Here is a 24,624-nt window from a genome sequence, read left to right on the forward strand (position 1 = left end):
TTTCAGATATTATCTCTGTAAAAATTACTCAGGATTCCTCTTGTCCCTTCAACCCTTCTAGATCTATTTTCTCCCCATTTCTCTTCACACATGTCAACACTGTTGGGATATTTGCCATTCTAATCCTTCGCCAACACTTTCCAATACACAAAACACGGAGAATAATGATCGCAAGCATGGCACACTCTCTCCAAGACGAGCATACACACACACTTTTTAACTGCAGCCCATCTTGTCTGTTTCCTGAAGTTGCCCAGCTTGATGAAATATGGTTACATATGCAAACATTATCTCCCAGTTGTAACCTCATTTTCTGCTCTGCTGGACAGCGTGACCAGCGTTTGTCATCATGCCTCCCCCACCCGCTACATCATTCATGTGTCTATAATTGTCATCAAGATGTGGCATGTCAGCAGGACTCCTGTGTTCAGAGTTCCCTCATCTCTACGCAGTCACTCAGGTAACAAACCCATAATCTCGTCCTGTTTTCATGATGGTTGAATTACACATAATTGTTTCTGCACAGTGATTGATTTCTGCCTGAATAGAGACCTCTGCCTTTTTTCAATGCAAGCGAGTGGCAGCCAAGTCTCTCCATCTAGGAGGAGGCAGCAGCCTTTGAAGAGATCAAAGCCAAGGCCGCAAGCAGTTGTGCGCCCTGGGAATATGGAAAGCCTTTATGTTCTCAACCCCATTTCCAACATCATGTTGGATTGCAGCTGCATTACATTCTGCCAGCATTCTTAATGCTTTTAGTATTGACTCTGACATCACCGATAGCTGTTTTAAAAGAAACAAAAGCTGAAAGATGACTTATTTTCACAACTCAGTAATTGGAACATGCAAAGTTAGGGGAGGGAAGCATTTGTTTTCAATCTGAAATAATACAGAAGAAAAAGCATGTGAGCACACAACATTTTTATAATTTTACAAAATGAAAAACATGTTTTTTTGGATGGAAAAAACAGAAGGGGCATTTTTATTGCTTGGACCACACAAAATGAGCTGCATTTTATACACATGCACTTTGAGGCTTTAAGAGTAAAATGAAGAATGACTGCACAAAGAAAGTCAGGGGGGGGGGAAAGCTCAGTGTTTAGTAAAGTATCCAAATCCAATGCAAGTCAAACACCTCAACTACGGTAGAACAATATGGATTCTTAAAAGGGCATCTTCCTTGTAGCAAGAAAACACTCCTTGTTATAAGATAACCAAATTCACATTCTCATAGGACCAGTCATTTGCAAATGCAAAACAGCTTTTATTTTTAATCCCTTAAATAAGTGCCTCTATACACTATTTGTTTTTTAACCAGATAATATCTACAATGGTACTTATATTAAAACCTGTTTACAGTTACTTCTGAAGCTGTAAAACATATCATCCCAGATTTCCCCCACAATTAAGTGATACAATTTCCTTTTACATTTCTTCTAGCCTGATTTTCTGCTGAAGGAAACAACGAGAGTTACAAGCCTCGCCCATGGGACAAGGACTGAAAGCCTGTGCATCACTTACCCATAGGGGAAAGTTGGGGTATAAAAGTGTTCTAATACATTAAAAAGTCCTTTAAAATCAGCTTTGTTCAGAAAGGGCTTGAAACCTCAAACCCTCAAATTACTTTTGAAGCAATGAATATCTGAATTAAGTTCAGTGATGGCGCAGTGAAATATACTTTCCAATATGTTTACACATTGGAGCCATATGACATTCACTGAATTTAAGCATTTATCATGAATTCAAGCAGATTTATGCCAGTAAACACAATGTGTAACTAGAACAGTCAGCATCCAATCCTGTGTTTTTCCCCAGTGATTGTTCTTGCGTGTTTATTTGTATCTTATGAAAGGAGAGTAATAGCCTCATCAAGCCATCCCTTGGGTGGTGGAAAGTGTCTTCAAGTTACTGCTGATTTATGGGGACCCCCATAGGGTTTTCAAGGCAATAGACTTCGGAAGTGGTTTGCCGTTGCCTGCCTCTGCATCACAACCCTGGTATTTCTTAGAGGTCTCCCATCCAAATACTAGCCACGGACAACCCTGAGATCTGGTCAGACTGGGTTAGTTTGGGCTATCCAGGTCAGGGCCATTTCTTGTGTGCTAAGTTTGAACTATGTTTTATAGGGCTAGCCATGGTTTTCTTCCTCACCATTATCAGGGCTTTGTTCCAACTGCTCACATCTCCTATTCATCAACTCTTTCTACTCTCCCTTCAAACTTTGTACAGTCTCCAGCTACTTTGCATCACACCAGTATATCACAATTCCTGCTTTTTTATTCAGGGGGGAGGGGCAGACTCCAAAAGCTACTGATATTAGTTGAGCACACAGCTGTCAGTGAACACGTTTTCTTTTGCTAATTAAAAAAGGTAGCAACACCTTGGAGAATATTTATAAATTTGTTGCAGTCACATTATCATTCATCAGAATATGCAAAACTCTAAAACACACTTAACATTCCAATGTGCACTTAACAAAACCACTGTCTGTACAAGACTGGTGATGGATGCGACAGAAAAGGAGCTGGCGGCCTCACTTGCTACAGCTGTTGTTTTCTCCTGTCCAAGACTACTCCCTCCTCCACCTGGGGAAAGAAAACAGAACACCTTGCAGCTCAGTGCTCGAGACAAAACTAGGAGGTGCTTTGTTTGTCATTCTTAGATGGAAGAATAAGAAGAGGAGGCAGCAGCAGTGATCAAGTGGGAACAGGCAACAGATGTAGGCTTGTAGTTTTCATTGTGAAAGGAGGCTTGTGAAGTGGCCAAGCTACATGCTGTAACCTCTCTTTTTATACTGCATATGCATTAATCAAATGATTTGCCTTTCAGGAAAGACTGTTTCTTGGTAAGACTGGGAAAAGTTAAAGCAACAGTAAGGAATTCTTCTGGTTGTATTTCTGTCGTGGTAGCAATGCAATATATTCCTATTTAATAATTTTGCCTGTGCTTTTCAACACTAGTGTAGCTACTTAATACTGCTAAAGACAGCCAGTTTGGTGTAGTGGTTAAGTGCAGCAGACTCTAATCTGGAGAAAACGAGGTTTGATTCCCTACTCCGCCACATGCAGCCAGCTGGGTGACCTTGGGTCAGTCACAGTTCTCAGAGCTGCTCTCTCAGACCCACCTACCTCACAGGGTGTCTGTTGTGGGGATAGGAAAGGAAGGGGATTGTAAACCACTCCTTGAGACTCCAAGTGAAGGGCGGGGTATAAATCCAATCTTTCCTTTTTCTTCTTCTTCTTCTAAATAAGCCAAGAAGGTAGAGTAGACCTGGACACCATGGACAATTTATTGTGGAAGAAGCCTCTCCAGCTGCATTCCAAATCTTCTTTGCTGTTTATATCTGTTTGTTTTAAAAAATTATAGTCTACTTTTCCACTAATCAATTGATCTCCAAGGCAGATTATAACAGGTTAATGCAACACAAAAAAACCCCCATGGCTTCAGATGGTTCATCTCCTGGCAATGGAGCAAGCTAGGAGATGCTGTGGGCACATAAGGTTAAAGTTCCCACCCCTATCTCTCTGGAGTTCCTCCTTCTGTAACACCAAGGAAAATGTCCAAGGGAAGCAATGCCTTCAGAAAGCATACTACCAAACACCACTCGTGCTAACTACCTCCACCTGAGAATCATAGCAGATCTCCTGTAAGTATAGTTTGTCATGTCTATCACAACTTACAAAAATTCAGAGCTCAAGATGACTCCTTTCACTAAAGTCAGAGGTTTAGTTTAGCCAAAAACATATTTAGCCAAAACATGTTAAGAACAACCACTTTAGAGAACTTCTACCAGCCATGAATTAATACTTTATCTAATTTAATACCAGGCTGCACCATGTTCTCTGAACTGCCTTTTCTTTACTGCTGTGAAAAATAGCCTGTGATTGTTCAATTTAATTATACTAAAAAAAAAAAATCCCAATTTGGAAGTGCCACATCAAATCATCTAGACCAGTCCCCAGCCCAAAGGCAAGACAGCTTATACATAAAATATTCAACATATGCCTACAAGTATTTCTTCAAGTATCTTCTTAGGAAAGCAATCAAATAACCTCCATAGATAACTTGGCTGTTCTACAAGTGGCTCCTACAGTGAAATCCTATACAAAGTTACCACACTTTAAATCAATGGGCTTGATCCACAGCAATAACTCTATATAGGGTTTGAGCTGCCGGCATTTCGACTCCTGTGTCCACCTGGAATACAAAATTTACATCCTCTTGTCTTAGTCTTAAATCCATATTTAGGCAACTGTTTATTCTTTTACAATCAACATTTCCATTCTTTGAAAATTGTCATCACTTCTGCCACTGTTCCAAACAGACCTCCTTCTAAATCCACAGTTCAGCCTTTCAGGGAACAGTTTTCCAATGGTGGATGGTATGTTCAACAAGTTCTCAGTTTTTCAAGAGATACTACAGATGCACAGAGTGAAAGATTCATAAGAAATTAGCAGATATTTTAAATAAATGATAAACTGTGATCCCATTTTCAGTGATTGTAATTTCTCAGCTTAAGTTTCTGTATTGGATTTGTTTTCAAGTTTTTCAAAAAGTATCCAGCTATAACCATGCACCTTTATATGAGTACAATTACCAATACATCAGATTAAAGTTGGATAGCTCTACAGCACTTAATACCTTGAGAGAGCCATGACAACATTAGGAAATGCATTTGACAAAAATTTTATACAGCTTCATTTTAGCAATCAGTGTGTCTGCTTTTAAGCGGATAGAAGGTGCAGCTGAGGAGGAAGGAAATTTTTGTCATTCTGGAAGGAGTGAGTATGTATAAATACTGAGAAGCAGGGCAGGGGAGACAGACAAGGAAGCTCAACAGGCATTGTTACTGGAAGCCCCCACCACCACCACACACACACACTTAAATTGGAAAGCTCATGCAACTCCCAAGATTTTCTCTGGACACTTAAGGGCTAGACTCTTGGGAGTGCATGGTTTTCAAACAAAGAATAACCTGGAATTCCCCAGGTAAGAGATTTAGTATATTTAAAAAACCCTTTATTTATGATAATACATTAATAAAATGGCATCATGGAATTATTAATGGGTTATTAATATCTATTTTTAATTTGTCGTGAGTTGCTATACCAAGACCCCCAAACCAGTAACGAACTCATTTCAGCTCAAACTCACTTATTCAGGGGGGGAGAACATCCACTGCTTGATTAGACACTAGATAGACCCTTGACTTTACCATCGAGTTTCCAAATATGGCTGACCAGATGCTTTCCAAGATGCTCACAAACAGGGCATGAAGAGAACTCAGCAGTTTGTCCCACAGCAGGAGGGGAAGACGAGTCCATTTATCCATTTCATGGTTATTGCTCTTACTTCTCATAGCTTTCAGCTATTGATATGGTGATATCTGCTGTTAGTCACAGCCAAGGACCATGATTATTTGAGGGTACTGCCTACTGATGCAAGCCACAACATTTAAAGAGAATTTTGCATACAAATAAAAGTTTTGGAATGCAGTCTGGCACAGGGGGCTTATATGAAAAGATAGGCAGCAAATAACATCTGATTTCAATTTTTCCTGGAAACTAGAGATAAGGGCTGTAAAGGCTCACTATTTGAATTCCCATGGTGAGCAACAATCATTTCCTAGTAGCTAAATATTTGTAAATTGAAAAAAATATGTAATTTTTAAAAAAGTCTTTCAGTTAATTGTGATGACCTGTACATAACATAGATATGTATGCATGATCAGAAGAGTAACATTAAATGGATTATGAACTTTTGGGAATTCCTCTCCCCTGCAAAGTAGCATTTTAGCACTACTTTTTCATACTTTATTATTGTCCATTTTTTAAGTGACCCACCCCCCCACAAACTGTAGAACTATCAGCTCTGACATAAACCACTCCTGGATTCATACATCTCATGAACTGAGCTCTGACTCATGAAAGATTATACTGAAATGAACTATCTGTGGTGGCTCTGTGGTCTCCTGTTTTATTCTGCTCCTGGCCCACTTGTGATATGAAACATAAAACATTTCCTGAAGGCAAAATAGAACTGTGGAAGCTCTAGTGCAGTTTTTGGCTATACAGCGCTACCACTATAAATTATTACAAGTGATCAATACAATGCTAACTCTTGCTTAGACAAACATCTGTGCAAAAATTTTTTTGCAAATTGATTCCTGCTCAATAGGCACAGGTTAAATGGCTGTCTGCAACACCTGGGGGATGTTAGATCAGTTTTATTCTTGTTGGATATACAATGTTTGTAGCACACCAAGTTGAAAAAGATCAGAAGAACAGCCTATAGGGGACAGTGGAAGGACTACTAGTTAGCATAGCTAGATTAAGGACTTCCCACAATTTCAAATTATGTCCTTCCTGTCTCCTGACTGGCTCTTTGGAGACTGGCACCAACTGAGCCCTCTCCTTTCATGCCCATCTCTCACAGCAGTTAGTTAGTTAAACCACTGTCCCTCTCCTCTGTTCTCTTAAAGTTTATTTCTTCTTTAATAAACTGAGTTATGCTAACAATTGATGCTCCATACCTCTGCATGTTTAAACTCTGCCAACAATGCATAGGGTAAATTAGCATATATTTAAAATAGCCCACACTAGTAAAATTAATCACTCCCCTCACTAACTCTCATTGGCCCTCTACCCTCTTTGTTCATTTGTACGTATATGCTTTATTTAATTGTTTTAAGTACATTATATATATTTATCTGTATTTTAAATGCTCTTTTAATGGTTCAAATGTTTACCACTTTGGCATAAGTTGGGTAGAAAAGCATCATACAAATGTTTTAAACAAAAGTAAATATGTAATAAACAAACAATATTCAACACCAAAACATGGGAATACACACTAAAAGCTCATAAAAAGGCCAATATTTTGATAGCACAGAATACAGAGTTGGCTGAACAAGCCTACAGAAAAACTCTTTAGCAAAGAATCTTCAAGCATCCTGCTTCATGTAACAATTAGAAATCTCTAACAGTTTAAACCAAGTCAGCTTCAGAATAACAGAACAGACAATTACATATACTACAACCTGTTCTAATAACCATTTTGTATTCTTCCAGGGTCAGTGTGGGGATTATGTCCCTATGGAAAAAATCAATATATTTGACCTTTTTTTTAAAAAAAAAGCCATATCTATATCAAGCACAAAAATACACGTTACTTTAAAACATGGCTTTCCCTGTCATAATAATGCAGCGAACAGGAAGATAACCAGGAACTTATGCACATTTTGGAGAAACCAAATTATGTTGTGACTTTCATAAGAACAGATATGATAGTCAGACTGATGATGGAAATAATTTCCATACTGGTTTCCACTGTTGACTGGGCCTAAAGCTTTTAAAGTATACTTCTGGTTAGGCAGAGGGATACCTCCCTGGAGAAACCTTTTAAGCCAAGCCCACTCATAGTGATGCATGTACATATAGCAATACATTCATCTTCTGTGGGTGCAACAAAGATCCTGCTCAAGACAGTGCTCCCAGATGATTAACCTTAAGGATATTTATACTGGTTTTCTCTACTTAGAAACCAATTAAGACTAACATTTATTAAAATATTTATATTCCACCTTTCCTAGTGGCTCAGAGCAATATCCGACTATTCACAAATTACTCCAGAAGAACTCCCCAACTACACTGACACTCCTGCGCCTGTTAATAGTATACACAAAAAAGTAACAAAGGTTTCTAAACAACACAAATAAAACAGGTATGGGGATTGCCTCAGTAAAGATACAGCTAGCTCCTTTACAGTTAGCAAATCCCAAAGAAACCGCTGGCTGATCACCCCCCTCCCAATTTTATTTATAAGCAACAAATCAGAAAGGATAACCTAACTTCAAATCAAGATAACTTGACTGGATTGGTTTAGAATGATAAAAGGGTTGGAACACTTTCCCTATGAAGAAAAGTTAAAGCGCTTGGGGCTCTTTAGCTTGGAGAAATGACGGCTGAGGGGTGACAGGATCGAGGTTTATAAGATTATGCATGGGATAGAGCAGGTTGAGAAAGAAGCATTTTTCTCCCTTTCTCACAATGCAAGAACTCATGGGCACTCAATAAAATTGCTGAGCACTCAGGTTAGAACAGATAAAAGGAAGTACTTCTTCACCCAAAGAGTGATTAACACATGGAATTCACTGCCACAGGAGGTGGCGGCGGCTACAAACATGGACAGCTTCAAGAGGGAATTAAACATATGGAACAGAGGTCCATCAGTGGCTATTAGCCACAAGGTATAGATGGAACTCTCAGTCTGGGGCAAGTGATGCATCGTATTCTTGGTGCTTGGGGAGAGGGCAACAGTGGGAGGGCTTCTAGTGTCCTGGCCCCACTGATGGACCGCCTGATGGCACCTGGTATTTTTGGCCACTGTGTGACAGAGTGTTGGACTGGATGGGCCATTGGCCTGATAAAACATTGGCTTCTCTTGTGTTCTTAACTTTGAGCTACAACAACCAACAGCCAGGTGCTATTTAGCCTTCAATTTCAACTCACCTGCCATGTGGTCTCCACCTCTTGGCAATCAGGTTACAGCTTCAAAGCTGTTGCACCTGCAAGCATTATCCTTCTACCTCCTCCAATCCTGGATGCCTCTAATCTGCAACCTGTCTTGTGAAGCAAGATGTTTGCTTGTACTCTGATCACACCTGTTATGTTGCAGAATGCTGTCTTAGATCTATTTGGGTCTGAAATGGTTTGTGATATAATATTCTTGTCCTACAGACTGAGGGCAGTTCAGATACAAGAAAACCATTGAACTAATCACAGTAAGCAAATCACCTGAACATGGACCACTAAACTAACTACAGCTAGTTAGGGTCCATAAAATGAGGATGTGAAGCCAGTTCATTAACCACAATTAGTCTTCAGCATGGTTTTGCATGGTGTACAAATGCAAACTCCTGATTTAATCGTGGTTTGGCAGAGAAGGGATTGGGAAAGATGCTGCTAGTTAGCAGCAACTGAGTAACATCTCACTGAGTTTGTTCTCCTCTCTGTGCACAGGTATCTGAAGCATAGGCATGCCCAAAGGTGAGAGCCAGGGGACTCGACCTGCTTGGGAATTTGAAGATATTCCTCCTTTTTATTGTTATAGTCCCCTCCCCTGTGTATTGGTAACCACTTTGGATCCCCATTGAGGAGAAAAGTAGGACAAAAATATACTAAATAAATGTTATTTTTCCTGCTGTTGTTCCGCACTGATCCTGGCTACAGCCACACCTGATAAGAGCTCTTCAAAAGTGAAATCAGTCTTTCCTTTATCCACCTCTCACTAAGAAGCTTCCTCTCTCCATTTCAACTCTGAATCTACCTCACAACAGACTCATCTTCCCATCTCCATCTTCGTAAAGGTCCAGCAATGTGGCACAACACTTCCATGAATAAGTGGGGAGGATCCAAGCAATGCCTACGAAGCCTTGGTTTTCTTAACAGCCTATGTGACAACAATGAAGTTGTGTATACTAGCACCTTATTTACTCATTTGACTCCAGTGAAGTCCATTGGGTCTGCAGAACAATTTGTGGGGGTGGGGGGTTGAAGCATACAGGATCTGCAGCAAGCATCTTCTGGATGTTTGGGAGGGTACATTTGGTGTATTTGTATGTGTGTACTAAACAGGCGGCAGAAGTTGTTTTGCTTGGATTTTTTGTGAGGAAAAAGCCTGCTACCTTCATTTGGAATCCTTCCAGAAGGAACATATGGCTCAGTTATTTCCAAGTGTAGCTTCCCCACCCTGACACTGCCACCAGCTAATGGCAAAGGACTCCTGTGGCAAGGCTTTACTTAGTGTTGGATGCCATGAAGCAGTCTCTGGTGGGAGGAAGAGGAAGAACAAAGCTGGTGAACCAGGTTTTACCAAAACTGAGATTCATTCATCAAATGCAAGCCAAACCCTGGTTTCTCAAACAGGCCTCAGTCAAAATAAACCATAGTTTCCTGTGTCATGAACCAACCCAGAGTTGGTTGATCCACTGCTTTGTGCTACACTTTGGATACCTGGTATGGGACTGCTTGTCCCTCACCAGCTCTAAATCCTAACAAAACAAGTACTAGGATTATGTGATTTTTTAAAAAATATATTTTTAAAAGTGTTACAGAACTTTTTCTTATTTAACCTGTAATTGTAAAACACAAGGCAATTCTGTTGCAAATTATTCTCTTTTCCTATCATTGTTTATAGTGAAATTCATAGCAGTCAGAGGCAAAAAAGAGACAACACATGAACTATATCTTTAACTTCCCAGAGGGAAGTGGTTAGGCAGGTGCTGCATTTCTTCTTCCTGCATAAGAAGCCACACCCACCAAAATTTCTTCTACACTATAACTGTTAAAGACACAGGAGCAGTCTGTGACCTAGCTTCTAGCCGTTCATTATTCTGCTCTACCACATCCCCGGTATCTAGAGTGGCACCTTCTGCTCCATCTCTCAACTTATTTATTTAATTAAATTAATTTATACCCCATCTTTCTCCCCAATGGGGACCCAAAGCAGCTTACATCATTCTTGCCTCCTCCATTTTATCTTGTTGGGTGATAGTGAGATATTGAAAAAATGCTATTTAGCAGAGATAAGATAGTCCAGCAGAGCCAGAGTAAAATAATTCAGACTGAGAGTCCATGTGTGATTAAAATATAAAGTTTTTACTAAATTCTAGCATGGGAAGGGTAACTGGGATGAAAATAACAACAGAGCATAATCGGCTACATCCTTACTCTACAAAGACAAAACTAGAAGAGAGGGATTATGGCTGCTCTTCTTCTTCAGAACACCAAACAAAGACGGGAAGAGAAGCCATAAAATGGTAATACACCTTGACACTTTAGTCCCAATCAAATTCCTAGATCACGGAGAAAATTCCTGGGCTTTCTACATCTAAAGAACATTGGTTACATGAGAAACATGTGACTTCCTGTGAGTAACATAAACAAACATTTAACCCCAGATATACTGAGTGTTTTCAACTTGTAATACCCAACATATCTGCACAACAATCCTGTGATGTAGGTTAGGCTGAGAGAGTGTGCATGGCCCAAGGTCACCCAGTGAGCTTCCATGACATAAGTGGGGATTTGAAATGGGTCGCCCAGCTCTAAGTCTGGCACTCTTAACCATTGCACCACAAAAACAGCTACATGTTATTTCTAAATATAAGTAATGTCACATGTTTATTTTTAACAGACTTTTTGATGAGTGCCAGTGTGAAGGCTTTTGTAAGTTTTGGGAAAACTTATAGGTTTTGTAGTTTTGGGGAAAACTTAAGTGTTGCAGGCTACTGTGGTTAAGTGACCAACCTAATTCCATGGAAGGAAATGGTTCTCACCACAGGCAAGTGTCTGCCAGGCTTTCATTTACAGAAGTAACAAAGTGTATTCCTTTGCGTGCTGGTGGAGCTTTATAAACCTCAGACAGAAATCAAATACATCAAGCATGCACATATTTTTGATTCTGATCCAAGTGAAACCATTACAAGGTTAATACTCTCCCGGAAAAATAATTGGAAACGTACATTTGATTGTCTGAAACAGTTAAAACTGCTATCAAAAAAATGGGAAAGGCAGCAGCAGCTTAGGCTGTTGTAAGAATGAATATTATAGAAAACAGATCCATCTGAACAACTTCAGGCAAAAATATTACACATGTATAAAAGTATAAGTGCTCCATGCAAAGGAACTGTATGACTTATTTATGCTTTTTCATTAGTACATGCATTTACTTATTCACTAATCACCTATAAGTCTCTCTAATCATTAAACAATGCCTCTTTGCTAAAAACCACATTCATACACAGAGTACTGTGGTGCTCCTTGCTATCTCACACATCCGAATGAAGAGCTACAGAAGACTTACATCACATCTAGGCAATGTTTTGGCCCAAGTACTCAAAAAACCCCTGCAATATCTAGCTGTGAAGATGCTAAGATGCTGGCAAACAGAAGATGAGGGTTGCCCTTGGCCACACTCACTAGTAGCAAGCCAAGTTTCTGCAGAACTGCCGGTGCCTCAGAGATTCCCCACATCCCTTAAGTGGAGTACCAGCTGTGATTGCCAAGTGCAATGGTTTTAGAGAAAGGAACCCAGCCAAAAAAGTCACTATTGGCCCCGGTCACACGGGAGGTTTTGGCCCGGAAGAGGGATGGATCGGGGGCGCAGCAAATGGGCGCGATCAAACCGCAACATCTGGGAAGTGGCACGCACCCGTCCCCAATCCGTCCCTTCAGCCAGAAAACCCGCTGCAAAAAAGAACCTGCAAAAGAGCAGGACTTACCGGAAACAGCACAGCAAGTACTGCCGTGAGATCGCCGGCACGCCCATCTTCTGGAGCAATCGAGTCTCCTGGCCGAATTGCGCATGCGCACACATGCACAGTTCGGCTGCCTTGCTCTCCCTTCAGTGGCTTCCCCCCGGCATCTGATCGTGCCAGGGAGGAACTGCGCGGCAGCTCAGGGAATCTATCTGATTCCACCGCCTCGTGTCTCTTTTGGTGCAGCTCTAAAAAGCCGCACTTTAGCCGTTCTTTTTCCCCCCGTGTGGCAGGGGCCATTGAAGATCCAAACAGAAAACTGGAAACAAGCTCTTACAACTCTAATATATTTAACAAAAGTTCAAATGTACAGCTCTACTCAGTGATTTTTGCCGTCTGCTCGGGGAAGGATGAATTAAGCATTTTGACTACAGTAGTTTGACAATTATGATGAAGAATGTAGTGTCTAAGAAACAGATGAGATATTTTTCTATAACACACCATTCAGAAGAAGTGTTTACTATGAAATGGAACATTATTCCGGAAAGATTCGTTAACATCTATGAAGAACTGCTATGATTCCATCTATGAAGAGCTGTACATTTGAACTTTTGTTAAATATATTAAAGTTGTAAGCACTTGTTTCCAGTTTTCTGTTTGGATCTTCTCAAGTACAATGGTTTGCCATGCCGGAGTTTGGCCCATGTGCCAGGAATTGCCAACTCCAAGACATATTTTCTACTTGTGGTCTTTTCTTCATTTAAAAAAAAAACTTCTTTGGAACAAACTCTAGTTCAAGGAGGCAGAAGTTTGTGATGTCTGAATGAGCCACAGTTGATTTGTTTTATGAGGTGATGGAAATTAAACACAAACAAACAAGTACTATAATTCATTATGAGCACTTCGGAAGACAAGGAAGAAATTCAGACAGGCCAATTAAGTTTTGACCAGGAATAAAACTATTCTGTGTTGTTCCAAAACAGGTACATTGAGACACTTAAGCCACCATCTATTACCACTGAAATCTGGTCCCAGGTTTTGGAAGTTTCTACATAACAAAGCTTGATTAAGAGCTCCAGTTTTGTGAGATACATCAGTCAAAGGGATAGTCATAGATCAGCCAAAGAGCCAGACTTTTTTGTGTGTTCCTTAAAATGGTCTCAGCAGATCCCATAAAGGAGCTTCCTGATTTGTCATAGGAGCAGGGGAGTTATTTGGAAGACAACAGAAAATCTTGCTATCATACCCCATTGCAACCCTGGGGCTGGTACATGCCATCCCCATGTTTATAAAATAGCATGGACTCAAAAAACCCTCCATTATATGCCTACCAAGGACTACAGTCAGCTAGAAGAAATTCTGCTACCTGGAGAGAGTCTAAAGTTTTTCTTTGATCAGGCAGAGGAAACACATCTTATTAACATAGTATAACTAAGTATTTTTCCTTCAGTTTTACAGGATTCTACTATAATATTTTCTTATACCAGTAAACATTCAACACAGCAATATTTTTATGCCTGCCAAGCTCATGGTTCATTAACTAATAAATCAGTTACTGTAATATCACCATGCCCATCCTCATGAAAACACACTTAATTTCTATGCAAACTATGTAGGGCCAGTTCACATAGCACTTTTCTTCTAATACAAAAGCCACCCAGACCCATCACTGACCAACCTCATGTCCAGTCGCATGAAACAGCAAGCTGAGGAGACCTATTGAACAACATCTGGAGTTACCACCAAAGTTTGTTTCTACATTAGTGAAAAGAAAGTACTATAGTTGCAGACCAGGGACGCACATTTATAGTCAAAATAATACCTATTCCATACAACCAATATATCAAATTAATATGCTAAATATAATGGTCACTAGAGGTTTTCAGAAATTAGTTATTCTAGTACCTCACTGCCTGATTTTCACCTGTGAAGTGAGGGGAAAGAAATATCACCTACCAAATTGAACTGAACCAAAGGCATTTCCCAGTCAGAAAACTTAGCCGATATTCCCACAGACCAAATCCCAGAAGGAATACCTAAGCACAGAACTTCTGCTTTCAGCCAGGCCTATTATTCACAGGTGTTTTCCTTCACTTTCACTATGCATGTCTGTTGGGTTTTCTTTGTCATTCTGCATTTATTTTTCTCCCTTCAGCACTCAGTTGGCTTTCTGGTTGCTGTTTCACTGGGTTTTCTGAGAGTGCTTTTGTGCTGATTTTCCCCTTGTTTCTCTTGCAAGCCGAAGATAATTCAAAAGCGTAAAGATTCCCTCATATTTCCCCACTCAGCACCTTCTGCTATCCTCCACCCTTCATCAGTGTACAAGCTCCATTTCCCCCTCATTATTTAATTTAATTTTTTTTACAAGCGGCTTTTTTTTACAAACTTTTTACAAACTAGCGCTAGTCTCGGACTGCTGAATTGTTAAAGTTAAATGATGGTGGAAAGTTTAAAAGGTTTAGTTCCCTGCTGGTGTTGACTTGAAAGGGGAATCACATAAAATGGGGATTGTCCTTCCCCAGTGCAAAGAGAGAGAGAGATGGGGAGGGAGAGAGATATTTCAGTGCTGCATGCAAACAAAATAAAATGGGGATTGTCAGCATGGAATGAAATTGACATGAGATGTAAAAAGAGAGTGACACTGGGACGGAAAGCCTAAAGTTTTGAAAACATTTTTCTCTTAGTGCTTTAGTGAACAAATTTCAGGGGGGAACTATTTTGGCAGTCTCCAGAAGCCTAACATTAAAATGGTGGCTGAGCCATACGAACCGTCTGCAAACCGCCAAACTTAAGAATCACTTGGGATTGATCCATTTGGAGGACAGGACAGGCTCTAAAAAACTGCCAAGATCATTCATAACAAGTGCGCAGGATCAAATTAAAGAACCAAAAGAGAAAACCATGCAAATTTGCAAGGAAGGGCAGGAAATTAGTGTTACTATGCAGTGACACTAGGACATCAGTGAAAATACCCCCATTTTTTTCCAGTTCAGTGGCACAAGACTAAAATAGCTCTCCAGAACTTCTGCCATGGGACTCCTCCCCCATATAAACTGCAGTCCCGTGCAAAGCCTGGTGGAGTTGTAGCCGACTTTGCACAGGCACGTGCATGCACACACACATTGCCAATTATCACAGCTCTCAGTGTCAGCGTCAGTGGGTTCTACCATGCATTCTGTACACTCAACATGTTCCCCCATATTATGAGACTGTGTGACTCTTTCCGATTTTTCACAGTGGCTGATAACACAGTAGAGAATCTCCTAGTGCTCGACAATATGGAAAAAGGGGCTTCGCAGCGGCTTGAGAGTTTCAAAAAAAAGGTCTGGTCAGTTTCAACATCAGTTTCCCCCCCTTTGTTCCTTTCTGTTCCATTTCATCCAACAAACTATTCCTAAAATGCATGTTCAGTACATAAACTACAAGGATTTATATGGAAGGCACTTGCTGGGCACTACTGTGCAGCTTCAATACAGCTACTGTGTGAATTAAAAAAGAAACTTTGGATGCCACCCCCCACATATCATGAGTGACGTTCCACCCTGATTTGATTGTAGCTGAAGAATAAATACACTGGAAGAAAAAGAATGGTGTGTAAGACGGGCACAGAATCTGAGGTCAAGATTAAATGTTAACTGCTCTGAAAACCTGCAGTAAGATGTGCGTATGTCCTGGGCACCAGTCAAGGTCAATCTTTGTGAGGGTGGCCAGCTCCAGGTTGGGAGATACCTGGAGATTAGGAGGGTGGTGCCTGAGAAAGGCAGGATTTCAGGAGGGGAATGACTTCCAATAAGGCATCACACCATCTTCCTTCCAAAGCATCAGTACCTTCCAAAGCAGCCATTTTCTCAATCTGAACTGCTCTGTTGCCTGGAGATCAGTTGTAATCCTAGGAGAGCTCTAGTCTCCACCTGGAGGTTGGCAACAGTAGTCTTCACCAATAGGCAATGGGGCAGCTGCACCCAGGGTCCCATGCTGGGGGGGGGGGGACCACCTCCCACACCCCCCCTGGAAAACAGAAAAAGAGCATGCCCCCACCACTGGAACTCAAACCTGCCCAGTCTGGGGTTCAGGGTGCACACTTGGATCAACAGGCACTTGTATCTGGGGCTCAAGCAACCAGTTTTATGTGATGCCCCTACCTGCCTCATGCTGGGCAAGGGCCACCCTTTGCTCAGGCCCATCCAGCACTTTTGCCCATGGCCCCATAATTACTGAAACCAATTCCCTACTGCTAATCATTACACTGTCCCACTATCTTGGCAAAAGGTTTCCTCAGTTTGCATAAGTGGAAATGGATTCTGTTTGCTGCTGTTCTGTAATTTTTTAGTGCACATGTATCAGACTATGAGCAAGGAGAGATAAGGAAAAAAGATGCGCAAGTTAGTGTGCTTTCAGGGAAGAAAGGCATTTTTTCCTTTTCTTGGCTACATATTTTCAAGAAACTAGAGAAGGGAAGACCTCCTAAACAAAATGCACTATGACTTTAAGCCCCGACTGAGTTTACATTTGCTACACGAGCGACTGTTCAGTAGAATTTATAATTGGCATAAAATATGAGACACCTGTTGTTTTTTTAAAACAATCACAAGTCAAAAATATTGGGACATCACTAAAACCTAAAGCTGTAAGATAGGAAGTCTGCTTCAATATCAGTAACAAATTGTGTTTATGTGAGTCAAAACTGTTGTTTATTTCCACATCTGCTTTCTCAGTATTAGAACACAGGAGGGTTCTTTCATTGTTGCTCAAATAATCTTTGTTCTGTTCACTCATTCCAACTGGGAACCTAACCCAAGATGCTTCTAAGCAAAGCAAAAAAGATTTTTAAAAAATTGCTGAATACACAAGCTTATGAAGGGGATATGTATAATAGCCTAATGATCAGCATTAAAGAACATTTCCCAAAAATTCAAAGGACATAAAATGTTCCACAAGAGACTACAATCTAGAAACTCCAAAATTCAGATCACTTTTCCCTGTAGCATTTTCAGTATTAAACACATGCACTGTGATGGGCACCACCAATTAAGATGCACATACTATACTCACAAATATCAGTTTTGTTCTCTGTATATACTTTATGTTGCCAGAAGTTTTATGAAGAACAGCCATTCTGCCATTTGCTGTTCTAGATACTCATATTTTCTTCCATTATTATATCAGCTCCCCCCCCCCCAGTGTGAAGTTTGAAGACAGGGCAAAGCGAGACCGGCATGGGATGTTTCAGAACACATAAGCTATCTTCCAACTGACTCTGCTATATGAGTTTGCAATAGCATCAAATCAGTTAATGTGCACATCTCTGTTCTTTAAAAAATTTCATCAGTCAATGGGACTGAATATGGGATTATCCTATGAGAGGAAGTGATCATGCTTTAAAAATTTTGCCACTTAAACAATTTCTGTGCATATGAAAAAACATACAAACATTTATCAGCAATAGATGATCCAGTAATGTTCTAATCTATTTAAATACATATTGGTATTCATCAAAATTGAAGAGTCTAGTATTACTGCAAAGGCTAACAATTTATTCCAGCATAAGCTACTGTGAGCCAGAACTCAGTTCATAAAATGTAATTTCTGACCTCCGACTCCAAAAATGTTTATGCTGGAATATATTTTGTCTGGATGTTTGTTTAATTTTGCTGCAAGATATTAACATGGCTACTCCTCTAGAATTGAAATTCATCTTGTTCCTTGCACAGGAATGTCAGGGAGTGAGAATTCACTGCCCTAAGGTGGTTCAAATCCTGTCTAACACCTTTGGGCTACAAATGCAGCCAAGATGCTTTGTTATGCTAATAAGGAGTTCCACACCTACTTACCATAAAGAAAATCCACAAATGGTCAGTTCAATGCATCACACAAGAACTGCCTGCCTTTAAATCCAGCATTATAGTTATAATGGTTTTTCTTTAAAATGAGTCCAGTTTGCAGCAAAAAACCCCAAGCAGCAGTCTTCTGGCACCTTCAACAGTGAAAACATTTTATTCCAACACATGCAGTCTACTTCTTCAGACACTACGAGTTAACCTGCACTGTATATTCATTTGATATAGGATGTTAAAAAGAAAAGGGCAGAGTCCATTAAAAACAACAACGGCACAATTTTACATTTGGTAGGATTTTTCCAAAAGGAGATAAGCCACAATTCTGTACAGAGAACATAGCAGTGAACAGTGCATCGATAATCAACTGCCACCTTCGCAGTGCTACATGGATCCCTCCTGATGTTCACAATGCTACACTGATACAGAACGCCTTCATCATCATCATAAAACAGAAATCCAATGGCACCTTGAAGACTAACCTCACTCATCATCTACTGTGTATAACAACCAAATCTCTTCCAATTCCTCACACCTTATTCATGACATCAGGACTCTCTGTGCCCTCTTCTCCTTTCATTCCCCCCCCCCCCGCCCCCTTTCTGACTCATGAAAGCTCACACTGGAATAAACATTGTTCATCTTTAAGGTGCAGCTGGACCTTCGCTTCATTTTGCTACAGCAGACTGACACAGTGGCTACCCTTCTGCTCTCATCATCAAGCCCAAGCTGAAGCATCCTCACAGTGCAATCTCAGCAGTGCAGAAGTACATGCAAAAAGCCCAAAAGCAATTGTGACCTCATAATCAGAGGCCAACAAGGAACAGGCAGTTTTCATTAACAAGTTGGGCTGTACACAGGAGACAATTCTTCAACAGCACATTTTATAAGCCATTAATGTCAGAGTACATGGAGGAATTACCAGAAAGAAATGTATAGGGACTATATGGACACGCCACAGGAACCCTTTTTTACCACTACCCAAAATACAGTAGGGAACTCTACAGTTCCAGGAATCAGCGCAGTCACTGTAGGGGTCTGCAGGTTTTTGTTGTTGTTGTTCTTCGCGACCCCATGGACCAGTTCCCGCCAGGCCCTCCTGTCTTCCGCCGACCTTTGAAGTTGGCTCAATTTCATGTTCGTTGCATCTACGACACTGTCTAGCCATCTCATCCTTTGCCGTCCCCATCTTCTTTGACCTTCAATCTTTCCCAGCATCAGGGTCTTCTCCAGTGAGTGCTCCCTTCTCATTTGGTGGCCAAAGTATTTGAGCTTCAGTTTCATTATCTGGCCTTCCAGGGAACAGTCAGGGTTGATTTCTTTTAGGATTGACTGATTTGATCTTTTTGCAATCCAAGGGACTCTCAAGAGTTGTCTCCAGCACCATAGTTCAAAAGAATCTATTCTTCGGCGCTCGGCCTTCCTTATAGTCCAACTCTCGCAGCCATACATGACTACTGGGAATACCATTGCTATGACCATGCGGACTTTTGTTGGCAGGGTGATGTCTCTACTTTTTATCAGCTATATGGACTCTATCCTCAGGTCCTATTTTATGAACACCCCCACTTATTTGCCAACAGTAAGATTCCCTGCAAAGACAGTTGACTCTCCATCAAGAACATTATGCCCTATAACAGCACACCTTGCTGGCAAACTTTTGTCATGTCCTGCTCAGATTCAGCAGCATCTCAAGCCTTCAGGTTACCAGTAAAGCCACTGGTACCCACATGGCTTTCATGTCTGACTTTGAACACCAGCAGTTAACTGCAGCCCATCCTGGGTAATACTTGTCTCACAGGCCTTGAATGACACACCTTTCCTAGCTTATAGACAACCCCCTAATCAAAAACAGCTTCTTCAACAAAGCACTATTCACAGAGCAAACCCTGCTCAAACCAGGATGCCAACTTTATCTTCATATATACAGGCAATACTATTATAGGACATAACTTTAGCTATGCTATTTTGGGCTTGTCTTCAACAATACCCTTCTCTCTGCAAATGACATATTAAGAACAGACACATATGTGACAATAAAAGCCACAATCTTCAGAAACAATAGGAGAACATTTCAGTCTAACAGGACACTATTTCTTACCCAGGAGCGACAAATCTTCAACAAAAGAACTTGAAAAGAAAACTGTATAGCATGAAAAGGCTGAACTAGGATTTAATCAATGGTTTTACACTATCTTTCTTCCTGGGTTGCACTGAGACATAGGATTTTTATCACACTAATTGTCAGAATCTTAACAAAACCTGTGACTCCCTGCCTATTGCAGGTCTTAATTAGAAAGTAGTATTGATATTTCTTCTAAATTAGATATGAACTTTACAGTATGTTCCACTCCATATTTCCTACTTTTCATGATCCCTTGGCCCTGCTGTTGTACCCCTGCCCCAGCCCTACTACATAAAATGGATTAAAAGTGAGGAAATTCACCAAACCTTATGTTGGAATAAAATATTATTAGCCTTTAAGGAGCCACAAGACTCTTGCTTATTTATCTAACACTATAGAATGAAGAGGTGGTGGTGACAATGAAAGCCGCCTGAAAAGCCACACCGCTAAAGGTGGAATTTGCATTATCTTGGCAAATGTGTGTTCACAAACCCACTTTTGCCAAGGCAACACAAATGCAAAGATAGAAAATACAGATGCTGAGGGGGAAAGGATTGGTTGGAGGATAGGTGCTTAATTGCTAACCAGTTCTCCATCCTAAACATCCCTGCAGACCACTAGAGCTCAGCCATGCTTACCTCTGGTTGCAGAACAAGCTGGGTGAGGGGTGGAATTAAACACAGGGCTGAAGTTGGTGGGTGCAATTTGCTGGTCAGAATTAAGCAATAGCACATATCTGTATTTACAGGATCATTGCTTTTCTAACACATGAGTTACAGGAAGCTGAGCAAGAATAAGCCTCTTTAAATGTTGAGATTTCTAACACAGTGCCTTCATAACCAGACACACACAGCACAACCTTTGTAGCCTTGTAGTTAAAGTTGGAAAACCAAGCTGATGTAAACAGGACAGAAATATAAAAAATAATACTGTTGCAAAATTCATTTATGCACTCATTGCTTGTTATGCACAATGCCCCTCAAATATTTAAGAATGCCAAAGCACACCATTTAATCAAATTATCTGCCTTTTCATTTAAATCACATTTTAAATAAAGATATATTTTTAAATTGTAGAACATTTTATGATTGCATAAAACTGAAAAAAAGCCAATTCACATCTTGGGATGACTATCTTTGAGCACATTCCTCAGATATTAACTGTGAGGGTTTCTACCTACATGTGTGTATTTGTTGGTGATGGAAATATATAAATTAATGATTTTTTTTTCCTTTTTATGGTGCTAAATACAACTCTAGATGCTTAAAATACTAAAAAAAAACATTGGCTGCCCAGTATGATTCTGTCAACTGAATACCCAGTAACAGATTTATGCACTAAATGCATCTCTACAATCATTTTCAGTTTACAAACATGATTCTAGTTTCTCAATTCAAATTCATTCTGATCTCAAATGCCAGACACACCTAGCTAAAGCAATTACTGAACTCTAGAGTAAGCCAGGGACAAAAATGGAAAAAAACCCCACTCAACCAAGAAATAACTTCAATACAGTGTTGGACCTCAGCTGTTTCACATACCAAATCAGCATGATATCAAGAATTTACAAACTTTTAGCATGCTAGCTTCACATTAAGATTTGGGCTTGTCTTCAACAATACCCTTCTCTCTGCAAATGACATATTAAGAACAGACACATATGTGACAATAAAAGCCACAATCTTCAGAAACAATAGGAGAACATTTCAGTCTAACAGGACACTATTTCTTACCCAGGAGCGACAAATCTTCAACAAAAGAACTTGAAAAGAAAACTGTATAGCATGAAAAGGCTGAACTAGGATTTAATCAATGGTTTTACACTATCTTTCTTCCTGGGTTGCACTGAGACATAGGATTTTTATCACACTAATTGTCAGAATCTTAACAAAACCTGTGACTCCCTGCCTATTGCAGGTCTTAATTAGAAAGTAGTATTGATATTTCTTCTAAATTAGATATGAACTTTACAGTATGTTCCACTCTGTATTTCCTACTTTTCATGATCCCTTGGCCCTGCTGTTGTACCCCTGCCCCAGCCCTACTACATAAAATGGATTAAAAGTGAGGAAATTCACCAAACCTTATGTTGGAATAAAATATTATTAGCCTTTAAGGAACCACAAGACTCTTGCTTATTTATCTAACACTATAGAATGAAGAGGTGGTGGTGACAATGAAAGCCGCCTGAAAAGCCACACCGCTAAAGGTGGAATTTGCATTATCTTGGCAAATGTGTGTTCACAAACCCACTTTTGCCAAGGCAACACAAATGCAAAGATAGAAAATACAGATGCTGAGGGGGAAAGGATTGGTTGGAGGATAGGTGCTTAATTGCTAACCAGTTCTCCATCCTAAACATCCCTGCAGACCACTAGAGCTCAGCCATGCTTACCTCTGGTTGCAGAACAAGCTGGGTGAGGGGTGGAATTAAACACAGGGCTGAAGTTGGTGGGTGCAATTTGCTGGTCAGAATTAAGCAATAGCACATATCTGTATTTACAGGATCATTGCTTTTCTAACACATGAGTTACAGAAAGCTGAGCAAGAATAAGCCTCTTTAAATGTTGAGATTTCTAACACAGTGCCTTCATAACCAGACACACACAGCACAACCTTTGTAGCCTTGTAGTTAAAGTTGGAAAACCAAGCTGATGTAAACAGGACAGAAATATAAAAAATAATACTGTTGCAAAATTCATTTATGCACTCATTGCTTGTTATGCACAATGCCCCTCAAATATTTAAGAATGCCAAAGCACACCATTTAATCAAATTATCTGCCTTTTCATTTAAATCACATTTTAAATAAAGATATATTTTTAAATTGTAGAACATTTTATGATTGCATAAAACTGAAAAAAAGCCAATTCACATCTTGGGATGACTATCTTTGAGCACATTCCTCAGATATTAACTGTGAGGGTTTCTACCTACATGTGTGTATTTGTTGGTGATGGAAATACATAAATTAATGATTTTTTCCCCTTTTATGGTGCTAAATACAACTCTAGATGCTTAAAATACTAAAAAAAAACATTGGCTGCCCAGTATGATTCTGTCAACTGAATACCCAGTAACAGATTTATGCACTAAATGCATCTCTACAATCATTTTCAGTTTACAAACATGATTCTAGTTTCTCAATTCAAATTCATTCTGATCTCAAATGCCAGACACACCTAGCTAAAGCAATTACTGAACTCTAGAGTAAGCCAGGGACAAAAATGGAAAAAAACCCCACTCAACCAAGAAATAACTTCAATACAGTGTTGGACCTCAGCTGTTTCACATACCAAATCAGCATGATATCAAGAATTTACAAACTTTTAGCATGCTAGCTTCACATTAAGAAGCATGCAATGTATAAACAGGGTAAGTGTACAGAGAATCACTGCACAGCCAACTTTGTCTGCCCATATAACTCAAAGTCATAATGGTGTTTTAAGTCATAATTCACTCATTATATGGAAAGCAGTACTACTATTTCCACTATCAAGAGGAGAGTGTAAACAAAGTTCTCAAATAGAAGGCCATTTCAAACACTGAGAGGTGGCAAAACAAGCTTAACATTAGCTTTGCAAATGTCACAGGTCTACCCATTTCCAACTCCCTGTCTGCAAAAAAAAAATTCACTGAGAACAAATTTATCAAATCCGTATTATCAAGCGTACTAGAAATCTCTTACATGTATACCTTTAAAAATAAATGTGTAAACATTGGGCAATGCATACTCAGGACTCTTCTAATGCGGTCAGGACACAAAGGCATGTTCTTTGCTTTACAACACTTGCTGTGCATTATTTCACTCAAGAGTGACACAGCAATGCTCTAAAATGTGAGAATGTTCATAAGACAGTTTTCCAGTTCAACACATTTATATTATTTAAGTGTGGAAATAAAAATCCCTACTAATACGTACTGAACACAGAAATATGATCAAGACCATTTAGGACCTTGAGAACTTAGCAAATATTGGAAAGCAAAACTGATAGGCTATTATAAATACTATTCTAGTGCACCCAACCTTTAAAATCACCTCCCATATACAAACCAGAACTTGCTTTCAAGTGTTCAGAGGAAGCAGAAAGCCTAAAGAATTGCCTCAGTGGTCACTAGTTCTTCAAATCAACATATTAAAGTATTGATTAGGATTGCAACTCTGCCTCTAACACAGCAACAGTATCCATTACAAGGAACTCAACCTCCTCTGGCAACTGTTGGCATCTGCTTAGGGAGACCCCACTTTCACACGAGTCACCTCTGCATCATACCTGCTATTAAAATCATGCCAAAGATCTCTTCCCTATGATTCAGAACAGCTACTAGTTCAACCCATTTGCTCTGTTGTTGGGTATTCAAAATTCCTAGAAAGCTTTTACACAGTTAGAAATTAGCTAGAACAGCAG

The 24,624-nt window shown here is 39.9% G+C and overlaps 1 protein-coding gene across 1 annotated transcript in view; it reads right to left on the reverse strand.

The window, feature by feature from the left end:
- The window catches only part of LEF1 (lymphoid enhancer binding factor 1), a 135,062-nt gene that overhangs the window by 104,935 nt on the left and 5,503 nt on the right, over positions 1 to 24,624 (reverse strand). The window lies entirely within an intron of this gene.

Source organism: Gekko japonicus, unplaced genomic scaffold, assembly GCF_001447785.1.
Source record: "Gekko japonicus isolate JY-2015 unplaced genomic scaffold, Gekko_japonicus_V1.1 scaffold173, whole genome shotgun sequence".
Taxonomy (NCBI): Eukaryota; Metazoa; Chordata; class Lepidosauria; order Squamata; family Gekkonidae; genus Gekko; species Gekko japonicus.